The 24,811-nt window shown below is 36.1% G+C and overlaps 1 protein-coding gene across 1 annotated transcript in view; it reads left to right on the top strand.

Moving 5' to 3' along the window:
• Nucleotides 1-8,011: 8,011 nt before the first annotated feature.
• The window catches only part of SPPL2A (signal peptide peptidase like 2A), a 104,751-nt gene continuing 87,951 nt past the window's right edge, over nucleotides 8,012-24,811 (top strand). Inside the window, exon 1 of the mRNA XM_074294497.1 lies at nucleotides 8,012-8,048. The gene's annotated coding sequence lies outside the window, so the exon portion shown is untranslated. The remainder of the gene's footprint in view (nucleotides 8,049-24,811) is intronic.

Raw genomic sequence — 24,811 nt, 5'->3', positions numbered from 1 at the left:
AATTCACAGCATCTTGTGGCAAGAGTAAGTTTCTAAGCAGTGAACCCTAAAAGAATGGCCTACAAGTCCAAGACCCCTAGCCTCAAAGTCCTTTCTCTTTTTGGGTGCCCTTAAGCTACTGCCCCTGGGTACTGAGTTTCTATTATCTACTATTCAATTCATTTCTGTGGATTGACTCTTTGGTCATACTTTCGTTGAGGAACAGAGTTCTTTACTGCAGTGATGTCAGATTCAAATAGAAAGGTATTCCTTCAGGTCTGCATACTGTTTTAGAAAACTACAAATTAATATTATCTATGTGGAATTGGATTTTTATTTATTTTGTTAAGAAATTTCCCCCCTAACATCTTAATTTGGTGAAGGCCCTTTGGAAGTTTTGCAGCAAGCTTGACATCTCTGCCTACTAGGCAAGTGGGTTCTGTCTGTCACTTTTCCTTGCTGATGGGGGGAAAGGACAGAGAGAAGATTCCCTTGCAGCATTTCGGAAAGAGACACGAGAGCTTTCTGGAGATTCCCCTTTCTTGTCCTTTTTGAAGGGTATCAGAGATAGAACTAATTCCTCATCTAGTGATAGCTAATAACTCTAACTCTATAATCTCATTAAACTGAACCTCCTACCTCTTAAGGGAATACAGAAGTGTAAATAATTTGGCTTCCTTTATTTATTTTATTTTCCCTTCTATCAATTAGAACTGTTCAAAGGTGGAATCATCTGCCTCAGCAGGGGATGGACTTCCTATTGTCAAGTCTTCAAAGTCTGCTTGAGAACTGTTGGAGAAGTTGTACAAGAACTATTGGGTCCACCTGCCAGTGGCTGCTGGAGCTCTAACTCAGACATGTAGAATGGATCTCTTTATGTGAGATGATGATGATGATTATACAAGGAGACTGAGAGGTAGTTGCTGTTCTCTGAGCTCTCTCCTCTTCCCTCTTGCTTCCAATTTATTTCATTCCCAATCCAAAAGCAACACTTGTGTCAGTAAAGGCTGACCTGGAACTCCTTCAAGTTTATGATTCACAGCTGTGGGGGCTCTCAGAGAATTGACTTGCCCCTTCACTTAGGCATGGTCCTACACTATTGTTTAGACAGGATTCTGATGTTCTCTGAAATTATGATGACACAATGAATTACATTCTTGATTTAGTCTCTTCATTTTGCTTGCCTATGTGACTCACAAAAATGCTCTGTGATAATCCATTTTTCCCCTGGGTCCTGTCCTTGTCACACTTTTTCCCTTTGGCATAGCACTGTAACTTTACCCAAGAGCCCTAGAACCATGAAACAGCAAAGTTTTAACTCAAAATATTTCATCTTTTTTTTCCAGTAAAAGTATCATGTCCTCTATTTTCCAGCTAGAGTAAAGCCTGAAAATCTTTTCATGTTCCAAGGCAATTTCACTGTAGTTCTTCCATTTTCTCATTAGTCCTCTATTTCTCCAGCCAACTCAGGAAAAAAGTGGCTTTTATAACCTTACACTAGAGAGAAAGAGAATAGCTCCTCCCTCTAGTTGTAAGCAAAAGATTGGATTATCTGAAATCTAATCACTTTACTCAAAGTCAAACATTGTTAACTTATTAAAAATTTTAAAAAGATGTCAATCTGAAGAAACATCCTAATCTATGTTTAATAGAGAGACTCTTACATTCTTAGTTAGGTTTAGGCTAACTCTCCAAAATAGGATAAGAGTTTTCAGTTTTTTGGCTAGGTTCCTACCTAGTTCCCAGAGTCAGCCATCTGATCATTTCTACTCCCTGTACTCAGAAAGTCAAAATTCAAATAGAACTGACTTGGTTGACCTCCACAGATGTCTGGACCTATTGGTCAATAGAAGTTGTGACTTTTCCCAAAACAACTAGCACAAACCTATTTTTAAAAAGGTCCTAAGTATGTAGGGACCAATGAAAGTTCACATTTCTGTATTCTTACAATACAGAATATGAATGAAAAAGCACTTAAGTTTTTATTATGGGTCAGGTACTATATTAGATGTTGACAAATCCAAGCAAACAGGATTATTCCTGCTCTCAACGAGCTTATATTTTAATAAGGGAATACAACACATATTAAAAAAAAAAAAAAAAAAAAACTGGTAAAGGAGAGGGATAGGATGGTCTCTGTTGCCTTTTTCTGATCCCTTTCTACCCTATTAGAATGCACATTCCTGGAGGGCAGAGATTGTATTTTTGCTTACATATATATTCCCAGCACTTCACACAGTGCCTGGCACAGGACAAGTGTTTAATAATTGCTTATTGCCTGACTGCCTACCTTCATTGCTTTTACTTTCCTCTTACTCACTTATAAACTTTTTATAATCTGGTTTCCAACCTCATTGCTTAACTGAAACTACCCTTTTCAAAATCAACAGTGACCTCTTATCACATCACATCTTTATTCTTCTGGACCTCACTGTAATACCTGACATTGTAGATCACTCTCCTTCTAAATGCCCCTCTCTTCCCATTCCACCTCTCCTCCTTTTTCTTTCCTCTCCCTTCCCTTCTCCTCCTCTTTCCTCTTCTCTTACCTCTTTCAGACATACTGCTTTTTTGGTGTCCTGTTAGTCCTCTGGCAGCTTCTTTTCAGTCTCCCTTACTGAATCATCATCTATAATATGCCCACTAACTATAAGGCATACACCAAGGCTCATTCTTGTGCCTTCTTTTTTTCTCTCTATTCACACTTTCTTAGGGACTTCATCAGCTCCCATAAATTTAATGATAATTTCTATGATGATAATTCATAGTTATATATCCAACCCTAGCCTCTCTCCTGAGCTCTAGACATGCACCATCAACTGCCAATTAAGCATTTCAAATTGTGTGTATAAGCATGTCCAAAACCGAATTTAACATATTTTCCACCCCTACCCCCAATCTCACTCAACTTCTAAATTTCCCAATTTCTCACCAAGTGGTGAGAGTCACCATTCTTCTTCCAGACACCCAAGTTCACAATAATGGTGTCATCCTTGACTTCACACATTTTCTCAGTTGCCAAATTTTATTGTTTTTACCACTACAATTTTTCCTGTATCTCTCCTCTTCTCTCCATTCACATAGCCATCACCCTAACTTAGACTCACATCATCTGGAAATATTGCAAGACCCTCTAATTGGTGTCCTCCCTCAAATCTCTCCCTTTGCAATTCATCTCCACCTAACTGCTAAGCCAGTTTTTCTAAAACATGTCTGTCCCTCCCCTACTCAAAAACTCCAATGACTTTTCATATAATCTCTAAGATCAAATACAAACTTGACACCAACCTACTATTTGTACTGCTATCCTAACTTTTACCCTCCTGTTTTTCATACATCTGCTACCCCTTTGTCTTCACATTGGCTTTTCCCCATGTATAAAATATGCTCTCTTTCAAAATTCCTAATTTTCTTCGGTTTAAATATTTTTATAAAGCTTTTTATTTTAAAGACACATGCATAGTTTTCAACATTCACCCTTGCAAAACCTTGTGTTTCAATTTTTTTCTCTCTCCTTCTCCCCCCTTTCCCCCACCCCTGCCACTCCCTCCCCTGGGTGGCAAGTAATTCAATATATGTTAAACATGTGAAATTCTTCTATATAATTTCCACATTTATCATGCTACACAAGAAAAATCAGATCAAAAAGAAAAAAAAAATGAGAAAGAAAACAAAATGCAAGCATACCACAACAAAAAAAAGTGAAAATACTATGTTGTGATCCACACTCAGTCCCCACAGTCCTTTCTGTGGGTGTAAATGGCTCTCTCCATCACAAAAACATTGGAATTGACCTGAATCACTTCACTGTTAAAAAAGAGCCACACCCATCAGAATTGATCTTAGTATAATCTTGTTATTGCTATTCTACTTGAATATTCTAAATTGTACAATACTTTCTTGGTTCTACTCACTTCACTTAACATTAGTTCATGTAAATCTTTCCAAGCCTTTCTGAAATCATCCTGCTGATCATTTCTTATAGAACAAGAATAGTCCATATCAGTTCAAATATTAACCTTCAAAATCAGGCATTGAGACTTTTTCTGATTTCCCCAACTGCAAGTTGCTTTCCTTCTGTAAATCTCCTTGTATTAATTTTGTACCTATTTTGAACATAACTATATAAAAACATATCTCCCTGGCTAAGCCATAAACTCCTTGAAGGCAGATATAATTTTTAAAGATGTCTTTGTTTTCCCCTCATTGAGTACAATGTCTACATAGTACATGGTAGACAATGTTTGTTATTTGATTAATTTATAAAACAGAGTTTGACTAGTTGGTTTCTGAAATCCACTAATCTCTAGATCCATTATATTTTTATTTATTGATACCCACTCACTATAGGTGACTTTCCTGAAAGACACACACATACAAACACAAAGTCTTTTTTAATTGTTTGCCGATTTCTTTTGTGTGTGTGTAATTCTTTCCTCCCCAAAGGTATTTTATATTTTTCCAATTGCTTGTAAAGATAGTTTTTCAATATTATTTTTTGTAAGATTTTGAGTTTCAAATTTTTTCTCCCTCTCTCCCATACCTCTTCCCTCTTCAAGATAGCAAGAAATCTGAAGTAGGTTATATGTATACAATAATTTTGAATTTATTTCCATATTTGTCACATTGTGAAAAAAAAATCAGAACAAAAGGGGAAAAAACATGAGAAAGAAAAAGCAAATTAAAAAAAAGGTAAAAATAGTATGCTTTGATCCACATTCAGTCTCCATAGTTCTCTCTTTGGATGCTGCTGGCATTTTCCATCCCTAATTATAGTGTGTTTTCTACAGCCCCCACACTGGGGCCAAAATATACTGTCTACACTAGCTTTCTGGAGCATCCCAGAGATTTTGGTCTTAGTGGAAGAGTGATGAAGGCAGGAGACCCATGAGGATGGTCAAAGATGGAGTCTTTTTATTTTGAGTCCTTTCAGCCTCAAATTACCTTAGTACAATTACATCACTATAGCACACTGAGCAAGTGCCAACTAAGTACCATTACATCACCACAGCATACTGAGCAAGTGCCAACTATAATACCATTACATCACCACAGCACACTGAGCAAGTGCCAACTATAGTACCATTATATCACCACAGTATACTGAGCAAGTGCCAACTATAATACCATTACATCACCACAGCACACTGAGCAAGTGCCAACTATAAGCACCCTGCTATTAATATGTAAATGTCTCTTTACTGTAAGTATCTCTGCTTCAAGTAGAACACAGGTGGTCACCCCCACTCCTGACTTCTCAGGAAGGGTGAGACTCACCAAAGGGAGATGAGGAGCCAAACCAGACATTGCCAGCAGGTTTCCTCTGGGCTGAAGGGTCTTATACCTCACCCAGAGTTCCCTCTTTGTCTGTGGCTCTCTACACAAATGAAATTGTCTTGGATCACTGTACTGTGGGGAAAAGCTAAGTCCATCAGAGTTGATCATCACACAATCTTGCTGTTATTGTATATAATGTTCTTCTGGTTCTGCTCACTTGACTTAGCACGAGTTCATGTAAGTCTCTCCAGGCTTTTCTGAAATAGTCCTGCTCATCATTTCTTAGAGAACAATAACATTACATTACATTCATATACCATAACTTATTCAACCATTCCCTAATTTATGGGCATCCACTCAGTTTCTAGTTCCTTGTCACTACAAGAAAAGCTACTATAAACGTTTTTGCACATGTAGGTCCTTTCCCCTCTTTTATGATCTTTTTGGGATACAGACCTAGCACTGACACTTCTGGATCAAAGGGTACACATAGTATACCACAGTATACCAAAGCATATAACCCTTTGCTGGATCAAGGATATAACCCCTTGAATATATTTACCAAATTGCTGTCCATAACAGTTGGATTATTTCATACAACTCCACCAACAATGCATTAGTGTCCCAGTTATGTATTATGCTGTTATCTTTTCCTGTCATCTTAGCCAATCTGAGAAGTATGAGGTGGTATCTCAGGAGAAGGTATATTGTTTTAATTTACATTTCTCTAATCTTTAGTGATTTAAAGCATTTTTTTCTTATAACTATAAATGGCTTTAATTTCTTCATCTGAAAATTGTTCATATTTTTTAAGGGATCAATTTATCAATTGGACAATAATCTATATTTTTATAAATTTGACTCAGTTCTCTATGTATTTTAGAAATGAGACCTTCTTCAGAAACACTGGCTGTAAAAATTGTTTCCCAGTTTTCTGCTTTCTAATCTTGGGCCTATTAATTTTGTTTGTGTAAAAACTTAATTTAATGCAATCAAAATTATCCATCTTGCATTTCCTAATGTTCTCTTTATTCTTTGGCCATAAATTCCCCCCTTCTTCACAGTTTGACAGGTAGACTATCCCTTGCTCTATTAATTTGCTTATAGTCTTGCTTTATGTCTAAGTCATGAACCCATTTTGACCTTATTATGATATAGGTTGTGAGATGTTGGTCTATGCCTAATTTCTGCCATACTATTTTCCAGTTTTCTCAACAATTTTTGTCAAATAGTGAGTTCCAGAAGCCAGAGTCTTTGAGTTTATCAAACAGTAGATTAGTATAATCATTGACTATTGATACACAAAGTTTTATCCTGAAAAAAAAATTCCTCCAGAGTCCTTACCCTTTTTCACTGAGCTATTTTCTCAATATTTTTTCCTTAAATGCTTTCACTTTGGTTTTTCAACTTCAAAGTCACCTTCATTCACTTTAGGGGAAAAAAAAGAAATGTTCATTCCTCTATATTTTCAGATTGGAGTATACAAACTAATAACTCAGAACACTTTGTCCCAGCAACATTAGAGCCCCTTCTCCTCATGCCATCTCATGGAGACCTTACCTTCATCCTCCAAATTAAAAGAGCCTTCTGATGGAACCACCAACTTTTCCTAGATCTGATAATTAAAAAGAATATGGAAGAGAATATTGCAATCTTAATAGCATCTTCTGGGACCTCTGCAAAAAAAATACCTTTTCCTAGTATCTCCACTTGGCTTTTTTTGTACAGTACTTTTTCATAGACACAACAGGAGAAAAAGTAGCTAATTTATCCCAATAAACATGTATTATGTACCTAGCATGTACCAAACATTGTGCTCAATGCTGCTTAGGCTATTTAGTATTATTACTACTATAATTTAACTTTATTACTGAAAGAGAACATGCCCTACTACACAGAGATTCAGCCAGGAGGAACCCAAATTTAACCCCCTTGCCTCTGTGTAATTTCTTGGTAAAGCACTTAGCCTTTTAACATGTTTAGGCAACTCTATAATATAAAACAAGCTGTAGAATAGATGATATCTACATTGGTTGAAAGACAGATAGGTGGTATAGTGGATGGAGTAGCAGGCCTGGAATGAGGAAGACTCCTCTTTCCAAGTTCTCTTACTATTTGTGTGATCCTGATCAAGTTATTTTGTCCTTTTTGCCTTAGTTTCTCCACCTATAAAATGAGTTGGAAAAGGTAATGGCAAACTACTCCAATATTTCCTCATTTATAAAATAAGGGATTGAACTTCATGACCTCTAATTTTCCCTACATAAATATATAATTCTACAAAGTAAAAAAAAAAAAAGCAAATATCTAGGAATAATATATATTTGAAGGAACTGCAATTTTGTCCACATGGATTTCTCTTCCACCAAGAAATTACAATGTTTCTATGACCTAGGTAATGGTCTTCAAGAGCAACTATGGAAGGAAAAAACAACAACTCAGCACCCTTTAGGCAAACAAGGAAGGAGCTTTGCAGCTTAACCAAACAAATCTTCAGACATCTGACATTATGGGCTGTCACCAGACCTGTACTTACCAGTAAACAACAAACATTTATTAAGCAATTATTATGTGTCAGGCTCTGTGCTAAGAGTTGGAAGTAAAAGTAAGGCAAAAATACAGTCCAGGCCCTCAATGAATTTACATTATACAGAGGGAGACAACAGAAAAAAACTTGCAACAACAAGATATATATATATATATACCTCAAAGGAAAGTAATTTCAGAGGGAAGACCTTGGTCAAGGGAACTGGTGAGAGAGATGGGAACCAGCAAAGACTCCTAGGATCATAGCTCTAGAGCTGGAACAGACTTCAAACATCATCCCGTCTAACCCTTTGAATTTACAGATGAGGAAACTGAGGCCTTGAGAGGTTAAATGACTTGAATATCACACATGTATTAAGTTTCAGAGACAGGATTTAATTCAGGATCTCTGAATTCCTAAACCAGTATTCCTTCCATTGTACTATGGCTTAAAATCTTATTTTTTTTTTAGTACCTACTAGAACTTGCCTCTCCATCACAGCATTCAGGAATAGAGTAGGATTTAAAATAATACATATAATATCATTTTGGAAGAGGATTAATGACATCATAGGGTGATGTTTTGACTTGGCATGAACTGGATTTTAAGTGAGTTGTGCAAATTGACAGCCTCACTCTTTCTTTCAGTTTTCAAAGTCCAGTGGCAGGACTTATCTGGCAAAAGCATGGGATGCAGTGGATACTGGCGTCTTCAATATCTGCTGAAGCTCTAAGTGCTACACAGCACCTGCTTCAGTCACCTTCATGGACATTGTAACAAACTGTTCTTATCTGCTATGGAAAGTGTTTACAAGCCTGAGATATACTGATAATTTATACAAAGGTCTTGAAGTCCATCTGTTTCCTTCCACCTGGTTTAGCCCATCTAGTGGGGTGTGGCTATTGCATATGCTACAACTTCTCAGAGTCACAGGTAAGTGCTGAGTGCACCCAAGGTGGATGAGCAGCTCTGAATAGGGCTCAGCAAGCCCTCAAACCAGAGGTGCTAACCCTCAATGAATAACCCACAACCCCCAATAAATTCAAACTTTATATGAATCAAGTATTGGAAATTATAATTTAGTCACAGTATCCAAAAATAAAATATAACCTCAGTCACATGGAGTCTCTTCCTCAGTGGCTTTTAGAAGCTTCACATACATGGGCCGCAACTGGATGGAAATGAAAGATTCTGCATCTCCAAGATCATGATGTGTGGGATTAACTGATCTCTCATGGGAATATAGCCTTGAGATTTTGCTATAATAAGCTGAGCTGTAACTAAAACCCTGCTTGATTGTCACCCCTCTTAAGTACTCCTTTTAAAGGCAAGGAAGGCTTTAGGAATTCAGGTAACAATTCTCTCATCCAAGAATATCTGCTTGCATAGCAGTTCTTTAGGGGAAATTTCAATTAAGAGTTTATTATTTACTAATATTCCTTTGTTTCTGGGAGAGACTTCCATATTTAGAAGGTAAGCCTGGATTCTCTCAGACAATGGGAGAAAAGGTCAGGGAAATGGGGGGCATCTGGCCTATTTAATCTTGTGTTTTGCAATTTGTACTTTCCACTCCTCTATTGACAGCTTGTCTTTAGGAGTTACCCTTTCTCCCAAGATCATAACAAATCCCTTTTTGTTTTTTTCTTACCTAGAGTTTCTCTGTTTTGGGGGTCACTACTATCCCACACAATAGACCTGTAGGTGGTATCCTACACCCATTTGGATTAGTTAGAAGTGCTTCTGTTCTCTGTTTTTTGAGATAAGATCATAGTTCTAGAGTTAAAAGGGACTTCAGAGATTATCTAGGCCCAGCTCTTTCATTGTACAGATGAGGAAATTGAGGCCCAGGAAAGTTAAATAGTTTGTCCTGGGCCACAGATGTAGAAAGTATCAGAGCCAAGGTTTGAATATAGTATTCCTGACTCCAAAACTATTGTTCTTTTCACCACATCACACAGAAACTGTATGTATCTTCTCAGTTTGTAATGAAGAAGACATTTATTCAGGCATATCTAAGGGCAAAACTACAAATTAAAAAGGAGAAGGAAGGGAGTTTACACATAGATATTTTGAATGAAATGAAATGAATAGATGCACTGAACAAATTCTGGGAGAACTTTTTTTGGTCTTGATGACCAAAAAAAAGCTTTGGATTTTTCATTATAAGGAATTTGTTAAATCTTTATCTCTTACTAACAAGAATGAATTATCTAAGTGGCAATGAATAATCAGTCTGGTTTCTCTTCAGTTTGCCTGCCTTGTGGGCTTGGACTCTGGTTCTGCATATCTCTCAGGCTTTAAAAATAAGAATTGTAATGGCTCATTCATATTCATCATTACTTCCTCTTTCCAATAACAAACAAAATTAGAGAATTTAGAGTAAAGATTCCAAGGCTCTCTAGTTTTCTCAAGAAACATTCTAAAATTCTCAAAGTTAAATTAATTTAAATTCATTTTCTTTTTAAAAAAAAATAAGCAAATTAATTGTAAACTAGTTTGACCATTTTGAAAAATATGGAAAAATTTGTATTTGAGTTCAATGCCTTCTCATTTTATAGATAAGGATATAGACACAGATTTTAAGTGACTTATGTAGGGGGTCACATAGCTAATCAATTTCTAAAAAGGGATTTGAATACAGATCTTTCTGATATTTATTCTAATGTCCTATTAAATATACCACAAAGATTATTTATATAGCATTCCTGGAAGGTAGTGATGGGGGTTGAGGTCCCTTTAAGATTCCTTTCTAATTGCCCAACTCATGGCTGACCTTGATTCACAAATCCTAGTCATAGGCACCCTTTGAATATTTGGGCCCAGCACCCACTATCTGCTCAGCTTCCCCCAGCCCTCACCTGATCTGAGCTAACTGAAAAGCCCGCCAAGAACTTGGGGGGTACTGCCCATCATCTTCTAAATATAAAAGAAGCGAGCTGGAGCGCTCTCTTTGCAGGAGCCCTCCCAGCCAACGCATGGTATCCTTCCAGCCACGTAAGGGTTCCTGCCTGCCCAGCGGCCACCTCTGGGCCTGGCGTCTTTCTAACTGAGCTTTACTTTCAAATTTCTACAATAAACCTTTTATTTATCAATCTAGGTTTTCAGGCCTGTAAATTCATTTATAGGGGACACTGTGCCTCATGGGATTATCTTACTATCTATGCACCAAGAAATGGGGTTCCCCTTTCCTTTCCCTCATTAGTAGGAAGAATTATCAATAGGGTATTACAACTCCAAAAAGGTTGGAAATCACTTTTTTTAGAGTCATAAAATCACAGAATCTTAGAGACAATGACCATGAAATCCACATAATCCAATCTTTATAGAATTTTCCATGCAACCTACATTAGTGTCATCTGGATTTTTTTTTTTTTTTTGGCAGCCTTTCAGTAAAAGAGATCCCACTCTCTAAAAGGTATATAGTTTAATTTTTTAATAGACACAATTATTAGACATTTTTCTCTCAACAAAAATAAATTCCCTCCCCAGCAACTTTTACCCACTACTCATTTTGTCCTCTTGGGCCAAGACTCAAACTTCTATATCCTAGGCCTTCATATACTTGAGGGCAGTCACTATGTTTCCTCCTCACCAAGTCTTCCTTTCCTCTGGCTAAACATACCTAGTTCCTGCCTTGGCTGAATAAAAGGAAAAAAAAAGTTTTATTACAAAAATTGTTGAAAATTATTCAAATACTGCAGCCCATATACATGAGATGTCTCACTCTAGTTATAAGATATTTATTATATGATATATTACATTATAATTATATTATATTATTGTATTATTAGATGTTACTTATATTAAATAAGCTGTTTTTGTCATGTCACTTATACACAATGACTAGTTTTTCTCTCTAATCAAATCCAATTTCCTCAGAGTAGCTTCCAAGATCTTCAGTAATTTGGCCCCATCTGTTTGTATTTCTAAATATCTTGTCAGCTCTCTGTGGCTCCTCAAAATGCTTAGCTAGTATAGACTTTAGCACATTATAAGCCTCCAATAAATACTTAATAACTAATATCATAAGGGACAATGAACCACAGTAAAAACAAACAAACAAACAAAAAACCCTACAGTCAAATAGGATAGTGTTTTAATTCAATTCCACAAGTATTTATTGAATGCCTAGAATCATGCCTGCAACTACTTAATCCATTTGAAAAAAACCTTTTGTGTAGCCAGATATAGCTTACTTGACCTCTTTCAAACAAAAGAGCTAATGATAGAAGGTGGTAGAAAATTTGAGATGAGATATATCAAATTCTAAGGGTATTTAAAAGTTGACCTCAAGAACCTCAGAATTGCTGGTGTGTTCATTATGTCCTGAGAAACACAGGTTTGAAGTAATGCATATTATAGCTTTCTTTATTTACACTTTGATAAGCTCTCTAATTAAGGAGATAATGGGGAAACACTTTGCAAAGCCAAATGAGGGGAGACTCACCTGAGACTTGGGATATTTAAACTTGGGCCATCTAGATCTTAAAGTCATTTACATTAGTTTAATACTGCAGCTTTCACCTTTTAAAAAGAGAGAAAATGAAAAGCTCAAATTTAAAATTCTCCTTCCTTTTATTTAATCCAACCACAGTCTACAACTATATCTAATTATAGCTATTTATTTTTTGAATGGTCATGAGATCTGAGGGACAGGTCTAGGCAAAATATCAGAGAACTCCAACGATTTTACTGTGTTTTTTTTTTGTTGTTGTTGTTGTTGTTGTTGTTGTTTTGGGGGGTGTTGTAGTTGTTTTTGCTTGGTTAGTTGTTTTTTTGTTGTTTGTTTGTTTTGTTTTTAATTTTTTCATTTCAGTGGCTACTACTGAAATTTCCAGAGTGCATTTCATCCCATAAAAGAAAAAAAAATTCAGATTTCTTCTCTGATATGAAGGGAAGTTGAAAAATTTTATGTAGATTTTCAAGATAGCAAGGGGCTGCTATGTTTCCAACCCCACCATAATGTAAAAGGAATAATTGTGTATGTCTGTGTGTATGTGTATGTCTATGTGTACATATATATGTACACACATGATAAACAGGGAATAATCAACAGGGGGATGAAAGTAAGAAAGGCTGGGGAAGGCTTCTTGTAGAGGGTGGGATTTTAGGTGAGACTTGAAGGAAGCCAGGAGGTCAGCAGATAGCATGGGGGACAGTCAGAGAGAATCCCCAGAGCCAAGAGATGGGAGTGCCTTGTTTGTAGGACAGCCAGAAGACCAGTGTCACTGATTTAATAAGTACTTATCAGGAGGAAGATGTAAGAAGACTAGAAAGGCAGGAGGGGGGTAGGTCATGAAATGCTTTGAATGCCAAAGAGAGCATTTTATATTTGATCCTAGAGACCATAACACATATTAAGTGCTTTGCAACCCTTCAAGCATTCCACATAAATGCTGTTGTTATTATAATTCATAATAGTGAAGTTATTATTACTGTCCACATTTTTATATATCACACAGATATAGATATGTGGATTTAACTATCTGACATATATATATATATATATATATATATATATATATATATATATAATAAAATTAATAAAAAATACTGAAGCAGATTTCTGAGCCAATGGCACTTTATTAAAGGCTTGATGGTCCCCTCTAATGAAGTGTACCTCAGAACTTCCTCACAATTTGAGATGCCCTCTTTTTCCCGGACCTTGTATTTATAGAGTTTGATACCTAAATATGCAAAAGGGGCATGGTAAAATATAGAATCTCATTGGTTGATAGATATTGCTCTTGAGAGCCAAAAATGACATATTAGCAGGGGAATCAAAAATTGTGTAAAGTCAGCAACAAGATTATATGATGATCAACTATGATGAATTTCGCTCTTTTCAATAATGAGGTGATTCAATTCCAAGAGGTGTGTGATGGAGAGAACCATCTGCATCCAAAAAGAGGACCATGGGGACTGAATGTGGATCACAACATAGAATTTTCACCTTTTTTATTGTTTGCATGCTTGTTTTTTCTTTCTCATTTTTTTTCTCCTTTTCTTCTGATTTTTCTTGTGCAGCATGATAAATGTGGAAATATGTTTAGTAGAACTGAATATGTTTAATTTATATTGGATTACCTGTTGTACAAAGTTTATACAAAATATTGATTAAAATATTGCTTATTTTTATATCTGTTATTAAATGATTATCTAGATATATATTACTAGATTAATATATTAAAATAATTACTAACAGGCATTATAATTTAAAAATCATAATGGACTGATTAATGCTGATTAAAGTTTGAGATGGGGCCCTGAATAACTCGATTTTTTCATATGTACATATAGATGGTATATATATGTGTGTGTGTGTGTGTATATATACATATATATACACACATATAATATATGTATGTATATGTGTAGTCATAAATTTTTTCAGTCAATGGATATCGACTTTGTTTTCAGGTTTATGCTACTACAAAAAGTACAATGAATATTTTGGTAGTTATTGGAACTTCAATCTACTTTTAGTAAACAATAAATTCTTGATGCTAAATCTTCTACTGTTCACTGACTCCAATGATGCGATGATTTAAATACACCTATCCATAGTCATTTCTGAAGTACCATTACTAATAATAATAACATCATATCTATGCTACTTTTTTCACTGAATAATTGAGTTCACTCTAAAAAGACTTTTCTTAGTAGATATTGAACAAGTAAAAACTCTCGGTCTAATGATTTCCCTATGAACAATGTACCTAGAATGCCCCAAAAAGTAAAGGAGATAAACAAAGATCCCTTATACAACAAAAGAATTATAGCAACACTTTTGTAATAGTGAGAAACTAGAGACAAAGGAAATGCCCATTTATTGGAGACTGGTTGAACAAATTATATTATATCATGTAATAGAGTATTATGGTGATATAAGAAATGCTGAAGATGAAGAGTTCCAACACAGGTGGACTCATATGGTCTAATTCAGAGAGTAGAAAGTCAGAAAAACAGTATGTGGAAAAATTTAGCAACATATTTGAAAACAAAACTAAAAGCTACCAGAATTCAAGTTATACATAATGTCTAATCTTGGTTACAGAGAACTAATGATGAAACACACTTCCTTCTCTTGGTAGTGGACTATAGCTGCAGAATGTTACATGCAAATTTTAGTTTGTTTTAACTATTAGTGTTAGGAAACCTTTAAATTCTCAAATTTAGACATTCTTGAGTTTGGGATTAAGGTAAAACCCAAGGCTGAGAAAGCATACTTTCATAAATTCTAGTCTCTGACCTATGCTTAGGAAGGGAAAGAGAAAGAAAAAAGTGGGGCAGAAAACTGATGTCTAGGAACTGTAAGCCACTTGGACAAGTACATACCACTTTTTGGAGTTTCTGCAAGTCCTCATTTCTGCCCCTTAGAGACACAGAGAGAGAAATCCTCTTTTCTCAACTTTAATCTTGCTATGTTCACATTTAAGTCTTTCCCCCCTCTAGCTCCTCCAACATTGGTCCCTAGTTGCCCTAGGCAACTTAGTGGTGAAGTGAATTGAACACTGGATCTACAGGCAGGAACAATTGAATTCAAATGTGATCTTAAACATTTACTACCTATGTGACCATAGCAAACCAATTAACCTTTGTTTACCTCAGTTTCCTCAGTTTCCTTTTTACTTTTGCAAAAGGACAAAATATCCCATTTCACAGAGTTGCTATAAAGATCAAATGAGATAATATTTATAAAGTATTTAACAGTGCCTGGCACATAATCGATGCTTAATAATTATTTATTTTCCTTTATAACTTGTTAAATTCTAAGAATTTTACTAAGTGCAACAAATATTCTTATTTATTTATTATGCATCCATTCATTTATTTAAATTTTATTTATTAAGCATCTACTTGTGCTAGGAAAGAATATACTAATCAATTAACCAATCAATAAGCATATATTAAGTAACTACTATGTGTCAAAGAGACAGGATGAAATAGTGAAGAGAGAACAGGCCTTGGAGCTAGGAAGAAGAGATCACATCCTAACTCTGGAATAAACTGGCTGTGTGACTTTGATTAAGCCTGTTCCCAATGCTCTAGGCAATTCTCTAAAATGATAGATTGCAAAGAAGGTGCTAATCTGCACTGTTGAAAGGATTTTCCTCATCTATAAATTCCCTATTACAAGGAAATGAGAGGTACAGTATGTCAGACATTGTATTAAGCTCAAGAGATATATAAATAATAAATATCTCGACTTGAAGGAGCTTAAATCCATTAGATATGTTACATGTATAAATACATAAAAAGATATATAAAATAAATACATAAATATAAGATAATTTTGGGTGATGAGTGGGGAATACTCAGGGAATGCATTCCAGGCAAAGTGGACAGCTGATATTCAAAGGCATAGAGGAGAAAAATGAAATCTTTTGCATGAGGAACAACAGCCAGGTTAATTGGCTGGACAATATACAATATATGGAGGGAAATAATATATAAAAGGTTTGGGAAGGTAGGCTGGACCTTGGTTTGGTAAGAACTTTAAAAGTTAAACATTAACATTAGAAGTAATAGGGAGACAACTGAGTTTATTGAATTGGGGAATAACTCAGTTAGACTTGTTCTTTAAGAAAATTGCTTTGACAACTGTGTGGAAGATGGATTAGGAAATTAAGCCTGGGAGAATAATTCTGAGGCCAGAGTTAAGGAATGCTATATTAATGAAGGGAAGAGAACAAATGTGAGAAACATGAAAGTTGAAATAATTGATTAGATATGGAAAGAGAAAGAGTATAGAGTCAAAGATGACCCTGAAGTTGTGAAGGTAGTTTCCTGGGAGGATAGTAGTGCTTTTTACAGAATCTGGGAAACAGAAGTGGAATGGATTTAGTAGATGACATAATTCATCTTTAGACACGTTGTATTTGAAATCCTGTGACACATCCAGATTGTAGGGTTTGAGAAGTAGTTAATATGGCACAGGAGCTCAAGAGAAAGATTTAAGTTGAATATATATACATATATGTATCTGTGAATCATCAGCATAGAGATAATAATTAAAATCATATGATCTGATGAGACCATCAAAAGACCAGGGCACAACCTTTAGATAGGCATAGTTAAAGGAAAGGAATAAGCATATGCTTGGCACTCTGTTAAGTATTTAAAAAAAAATTTAATAGTATTTCATTTTTCCAAATACATGTAAAGATAGCTTTCAATGTTCCTTTGCAACTTTGTATTCCAAATTTTTCTCACTCTTTCCCCAAGACCGCAAGTAATCTGATATAAATTAAACATATGCAATTCTTTCAAACATATTTCCATATTTGTCATGCCTTATAAAAAAAAATAAATAAAATCAATAGGGAAAGAAATCACAAGGAAGGGAAAAACCCTAAGCAAAAAAACAAAGTGAAAATACTATTCTTTGATTGACATTCAGATGTAAAGTCCAGGATAGCTCCCTGAAGGCCTCAGAATTAGCCAGAGTCAGGATAAGCAAAAGTCCTTGGTCTTTAGGAGGAGAAGTGAATGAGGCAGACAAAACTGCCAGGAGTTTTGCCAAGGATCCCTCCTTGATTCTAAAGTTCAGAATATCCACACTTTTGTCCTCCTCATTCTGAGGCCAAGTGAAGTTCTCTGCCTCTCTTACTCTACCCCCTAATCCTTTATACGATTATCTGTATACACCAAATATCAAGTCAGCCTTAACTGAGAGAAGAGAATTCCAAACATATGCTAAGAGAGTTATTGTCCAATAGGTAATTAGCCTTAAGTGCTCAGTTGTCCATTCAAGCACACCTTTTAAGAGTTTCAGTCCTTTACATTCAGACTCTACCATTCTCTTACTGGACTGCAGATGTTTCTTTCCACCTAAGTCTAATGGAATTGTCTTGAATCACCCCGTTGTTGAGAAGAGCCAAGTCCATCACAGCTGACCATAACATAATCTTGTTGTTACTATGTACAATGTTCTCTTGGTTCAGCTCACTTCACTTTTGCTAAGTATTTTTTAACAAATATTATTTCATTTGATCCTCATAACAATCCTAGGAGAAAACTAATGTATTTGTTTAGTGCCATACCAATCAGACTCCCAAGAAACTATTTTAATGACCTAGAAAAAAATAACAACAAAATTCATATGGAAGAACAAAAGGTGGAGAATTTCAAGAGAATTAATGAAGAAAAAAAAAAATCCAATGAAGGTGGCCTAGCTGTACCTTATCTAAAACTATATTATAAAGCAGCAGCAAATTAAGACAACTCTGAGATACCACTACACACTTGTCAGATTGGCTAAGATGACAGGAAAAAATAATGATAAATGTTGGAGGGGATGTAGGAAAACTGGGACACTGATGCATTGCTGGTGGAGTTGTGATTGAATCCTGTAAGGATGCGGTTCCCGCAAAACAAGAGAAGGGAATTGTAAGGGCCCTTTAAATGGGCGGGCACAGCACAACAGGAGATTGAGGCCCGGAAGTATTCTCTGTGGATATAGGACTGCCCTGTGGGTGGGATCCTGGCCACATTGAGATAGCTTTGTAATGGGTGACGACTCTCTCGCTGGTTGGCTGTGTGTGTGACCTCACAGGCCCTTTATAAGCCTACTGCAGACAGCAGTCGCTCTCTTTAACCTGGCTCTCTAACCTGGGGTAGCCAAGCCAAGCCAAGCTGATGGATAGCCAAGAGGTAAGGAGTTTGGTAGAGAACACGCAGTTCTTCAGACCAGGTGTTCACTAGGGAGCTGACAAGTCAGAGCATTATGTGAGTAGGTATAATAAAGGCTTTTAAGATTACACGTGGCTGTTCTTGAGTGTGCTACAGGTTATTAAACTATAGATTCAAGAAATCATGGCCAGAGACCTTTGAAGGCCTTGGAGGAGGTGAGCCAGGTAGAGTTGACACTGCAAAGGTCAGTGGTTAAAGGTACTCTGTTGGGCCTAGAGCAGACTAGTAATTGTAACTACCAGGAGGGCATGTTACAGAATCCAGCCATTCTGGAAAGCAATCTGGAATTATGCCCAAAAAGTTATCAAACTGCACATACCCTTTGATCCAGCAGCATTACTACTTTGGGCTTAAATCCCAAAGAAATACTGAAGAAGAGAAAAGGACCTGAATGTGCCAAAATGTTTGTGACAGCCCTTTTTGTAGTGGCTAGAAACTGGAAAATGAATGAATGCCCATCAATTGGAGAATGGTTGGGTAAGTTGTGGTATATGAATGTTATAGAATATTATTGTTCTGTAAGAAAATGACCAGCAGGATGAATACAGAGAGGTTTGGAGAGACTTACATGAACTGATGCTAAGTGAAATGAGCAGAACCGGAAGATCATTATACATTTCAACAACGATACTGTATGAGGATGTATTCTGATGGGAGTGGATATCTTCGACAAAGAGAAGATCTAATTCAGTTCCAATTGATCAATGATGGACAGAATCAGCCACACCCAGAAAAGGAACACTGAAAAATGAGTATAAACTGTTTGCATTTTTGTTTTTCTTCCCAGGTTATTTTTACCTTCTGAATCCAATTCTTCCGGTGCAACAAGAGAACTGTTCGGTTCTACACACATATATTGTATCTAGGATATACTATAACATATTAACATGTATAAGACTGCTTGCCATCTAGGGGAGGGGGTGCAGGGAGGGAAGGGAAAAGTCATAACAGAAGTGAGTGCAAGCAATAATGTTGTAAAAAATTACCCAAGCATATGTTCTGTCAATAAAAAGTTATAATTTTTGGAAAGACATTCAGTGCTTGTGGATAAGCCAAGTGAATATAATAAAGATAACAATACTCCCCAAACTAATCTATTTATTTAGCTCTATACCAATCAGACTCCCAAGAAACCATTTTAATGACCTAGAAAAAATAACAACAAAATTCATATGGAAGAATAAAAGGTAGAGAATTTCAAGGGAATTAATGAAAAAAAAGTCAGATGAAGGTGGTCTAGCTGTGCCTGATCTAAAACTATATTATAAAGCAGCAGTCACCAAAACCATTTGGTATTGGCTAAGAAATAGAATAGTCGATCAGTGGAACAGATTAGGTACACAGGACAAAATAGGGTACAACTATAGCAATCTAGTATTTGACAAACCCAAAGATACCAACATTAGGGATAAAAATTCATTATTTGAAAAAAACTGTTGGGAAAACTGGAAATTAGTATGGCAGAAATTAGATATGGACCCACACTTAACACCATATACCAAGATAAGATCAAAATGGGTCCATGATTTAGGCATAAAGAATGAGATCATAAATAGATTAGAGGAACAGAGGATAGTCTACCTCTCAGACCTGTGGAGGAGGAAGGAATTTATGACCAGAGGAGAACTAGAGATCATTATTGATCACAAAATAGAAGATTTTGATTATATCAAATTAAAAAACTTTTGTAAAACAAAACTAATGCAAACAAAATTAGAAGGGAAGTAACAAATTGGGAAAATATTTTTACAGTTAAAGGTTCTGATAAAGGCCTCATTTCCAAAATATATAGAAATGTGACCCTAATTTATAAGAAATCAAGCCATTCTCCAATTGACAAATGGTCAAAGGATATGAACAGACAATTTTCAGATGATGAAATTGAAACTATATCCACTCATATGAGAGTGTTCCAAATCACTACTGATCAGAGAAATGCAAATTAAGACAACTCTGAGATACCACTACACACCTGTCACATTGGCTAAGATGACAGGAACAAATAATGATGAATGTTGGAGGGGATGTGGGAAAACTGGGACACTAATGCATTGTTGGTGGAGTTGTGAAAGAATCCAGCCATTCTGGAGAGCAATTTGGAAGTATGCTCAAAAAAGTTATCAAACTGTGCCTACCCTTTGATCCAGCAGTGCTACTACTGCGCTTATATCCCAAAGAAATACTAAAGATGAGAAAGGGACCTGTATGTGCCAAAATGTTTGAGGAAGCTCTTTTTGTAGTGGCTAGAAACTGGAAAATGAATGGAGAATGGTTGGGTAAATTATGGTATATGAATGTTATGGAATATTATTGCTCTGTAAGAAATGACAACAGGATGAATACAGAGAGGTTTGGAGAGACTTGCATGAACTGATGCTGAGTGAAATGAGCAGAACCAGAAGATCACTCTACACTTCAGCAACAATACTGTATGAAGATATATTCTGATTGAAGTGGATATCTTCAACATAAAGAAGATCTAATTCAGACCCAATTAATCAATGATGGACAGAATCAGCTACACCTAGAGAAGGAACACTGGGAATTGAATATAAACTATTAGCACTACTGTCTTTCTACCCAGGTTACTTATACCTTTGGAATCCAATTCTTAACATGTAACAAGAAAATTGGATTTACACACATATATTGTACCTAGGTTATACTCTAACACATTTAATATGTATGGGATTGCCTGTCATCTAGGCGAGGGAGCCAAGGGAGGGAGGGGAAAATTTGGAAAAATGAATACAAGGGATAATGTTATTTAAAAAAATTACTCATGCATATGTACTGTCAAAAAATTTATAATTATAAAATTAATTAAAAAAAAACAAAAAAAATAAAAAGTTATGATTTTTAATAAATAAATACTTCTTTCTAAAAAAAAAATCCTAGGAGATAGGTGCTTTTATAACCCCATTTTACAGTTGAGGAAACTGAGGCAAACAGAAGTTAAATGATTTTTCCAGGATTTATACAGCTGGTAAGTATCGAAGGAAAGAATTGAACTCAGGTTTTCCTATTTCTGTGTCCAGTACATTGTGCCTCTAGCTCCCTTCATAAGGGATACGATATGGATGATGATGCAGCAAAAGAAACTTCAAAGTAGCAGGCAGGAAAAGGAAGGACTAAGAGAAAGCAGAATTACAAAAATGCAGAGATTTCCTATAAGAAAAGATTGGTCTATAGTATCAAGTACTACTGAAGAATCAAGACTGTTGAGGACACAGAAAAAAACCACCATATTTGGCAAATAAGGGGTACCATGTTTGGCAAAGTTTTCATTGGAAAACTTTGGAGAGAATAGTTTCTTTTGAATGATTAATCTAGGAGTCAAGTTATAAAGAGTTTGGAAGTGGAGACAATAAGAGCAAATAGTTTCTAGGTATTAAGCTTTGAAAGGGAGAACAAATGTAGGATACTAGTTTGATAGAATAGAATTTAGTTAGGTTTTTTTTTGTGTGTGTTTTTTTTTTAAGATTGGGAGGCTTGTATAGATTTTTTGACATCAGGAAAGAAATCAGCAACTAAAAACAATAGTGAGAAGCAATGATTGTGGGCACAATTTGCTAGAAGAGTTACACTTGGAAAGTAGAGGGATGGAATGAAGAATACCATGTAGAAAGATTGGTCTTGGCATGGAGAAGAGCTGCTTTTTCATTTGACACTGAAAGAAAGAGAAAATGGGAGTAAAGAGGCTAAGATCAGAAGAAAAAAGAGAAATTCATGGTGATTCATCTTTTTTCTCAGTACAGTAGGAGGCTAGGTAACTGTGAGAATGGTGAGGACACTTGAGGAGCAAAGTTTTAGAATAGTCACTATTGGAAGTACGATTAAGGATTTAACTAGAGAGGAATAAACAAAAAACAAACAAACGAACAAGGAAACAACCTCTGCCCTCAAGGAGCCCATATTCTACTAGGTTAAGGATTCTTTAAACAGGGTTTTATGACTGATGAATAGAAGATCTGTAGGCGTTGGAGCACTCTACTCTGACTATCCTGTATCTAATCACGGGATTAAGTGAGTTTAGGACTAGGCACTTGCCCTTTGAAGAGAAGGGATCCTCTTTTCTGACACTGGTTCATTAACAAGCCCCTACCTGGGATTGATAATTGCAATGCACACTCTAGAAAAGATTGAACATAGAAAGAACATAAAGCTATTTAGTTAGTATACACTAGGAATTGAGTATGGGTACAGGTAACATATGCTTCTTCACAAAAAGGAATGCTAAGCATAACAAAATCATTACTCTTTAATCCAGGGATATGATCCTCCTTGCTGTTTTTCCAACTCCATGCATTTTCACTAATTGTCTTCCTGTTCAACATTTTCTCTTTCCTCATCTCTACCTCCTAGCTTTTCTGGCTTCCTTTAAATTTCTTTTCTTTGTTTTTTTTTTTAGTGAGTTAGTTGTGGTTAAGTGACTCACCCAGGGTCTCACAGCTAGCAAATATTAAATGCCTGAGACCAGACCAACTCAGGTCCTCCTGAATCCAGGACCAATGCTCTATCTAGCTGTCCCGCCCCCCCTTCCTTCAAATCTCACCTAAAATCTCAAGAGAAAGTTAAGCTGGTGACTTTGCTCCACCCTCCCTCACTTAAGTCCAATTCACTTTCTTGTCTTGGAATCAGGAGAAGCAACAACCTCTGTGTGTGGTAGTCCCACTGCATACTCAACTGAAAACAGCCAGTTGGACTCTTCTTTTTTCTTTTCTTTTTCCCTTCTCTTCTTTTCCTTCTGTCCATATAGGGTATCATAGCTGAACCTGCTGTGCTCTGCCCAATGGATTGTAAATTTTGACTGCTGAAACCTCAAAAGATATCTTGGAGTTCACAGGTTACCTCCCCCCCCCCTTTTTTTTTTTCTTAAGGACCATGCCTTAAATTCTAATCACACAAGCTTTCAGTGATTGGCTAACAATAGGTCCCAAGCCAAGTTCCATTTGGTCATTGTTTGGGCCCTGATTGGCTCAGAGTGAATATAAATAATCATTATTTCTGTTTTGGCTAAAAACCCAGAAGATCTTCCTCTCCCTTACTGATTTATTTAATTTGATGAGATTAAAAAAAAAAAAAAAGGCCATTCTTTGCTTCAATTCTTACGTAGCCTTAACCATTGATTGGATATTGCCTCAGTCAACCTGAGATCTTTGCTTAAAAAAGTCAAGGTTCCCCACTGCCTCTAGGGTCATCTCTAGCCATCCTAATCTATATCTGGACTCAGATAACTCTGGAGGGGAAAGTGAGGCTGATGACTTTGCATAACCCACTTTCACTTAACTCTAATCCACTTGCAAAGTCATGGTATCACCTCTCTCAGTTGTCAGTCATCTTCCAGAACAAAAAACAAACAACAACACAAACAACAATTTGTCATTTCAATGCCTAGCACATTGTTCTTTACAGAATAAGTACTAAATAAATGCTTGTTAATTACTTCTCTAATCTTTAAACCTCTTTAGAATATGAAACAGTTTTTCAAATACTACTAATGGGGCAATTAATATTTAACCTTAACTAAATCAAAATCATCAAATAGCCAAGCTCTGGTTCATCTTTTTTGGTGTCTGGTTTCTATGCAGAAATAGCCCTTGCTAGCAGTCCAACTTGTCATTGCCAAATCCTCAAATCCTCAAACAACTACTCCACTGATTTACATAGACATCTGGATCTTTTGAGCTTACAAGTTTACTTATTCAAGAAAGGAAACACAAAAGAAACAGCATCATCACGATGGGCAGAATCACCAAGGTACTAGAATATCCTTCCCTATTCTTTCCTGGAGTCACTTTTTATCACCTTGAGAATTGTAAGAGCTAAGAAAGCAAAGCTTAAAATTATTTCTTCTTTTAACACATGAAGCATTCTGACAACCTGCTGCTGTCACAAGATGGAAATCCAGACAGGGAGAATCAAAGGAAATGCTTGCGGGTTTCACATCATAGTAAAACACTAAGTCCTTTCAGCAAAAGGTCATCACATGACCAGAAAAAGCCCCTGAATCCCACATGATCAATCATAAGTAAGAAAAAGAATATTTATATGAGCTTTATACAAGTCACTTTTATATACAGACAAGTCTAACAGGTGCTGTGGAGTGGGTGGTGGGCTATGATTGCATGGAGCCATATTCACCTACACCTGGCTTGCTCACTTTCTATTTGCTATTCACAGAAAGCAGACGTTCATTGGACAATTAACTAATTAACCAGCTGGGAGGATATAGAATTATTTGACCACCAGATGGTTCTCTGATTAGTAAACAATCTGCTCCCCTCCTACCACTTGCTCACTCTCCCAAGTCTCTTTGTGGTGGTAGTTAGC

The sequence above is a fragment of the Sminthopsis crassicaudata genome, chromosome 2 (genome assembly GCF_048593235.1).
Source record: "Sminthopsis crassicaudata isolate SCR6 chromosome 2, ASM4859323v1, whole genome shotgun sequence".
NCBI lineage: Eukaryota > Metazoa > Chordata > Mammalia > Dasyuromorphia > Dasyuridae > Sminthopsis > Sminthopsis crassicaudata.
This window is presented reverse-complemented; position numbering and strand designations above follow the sequence as displayed.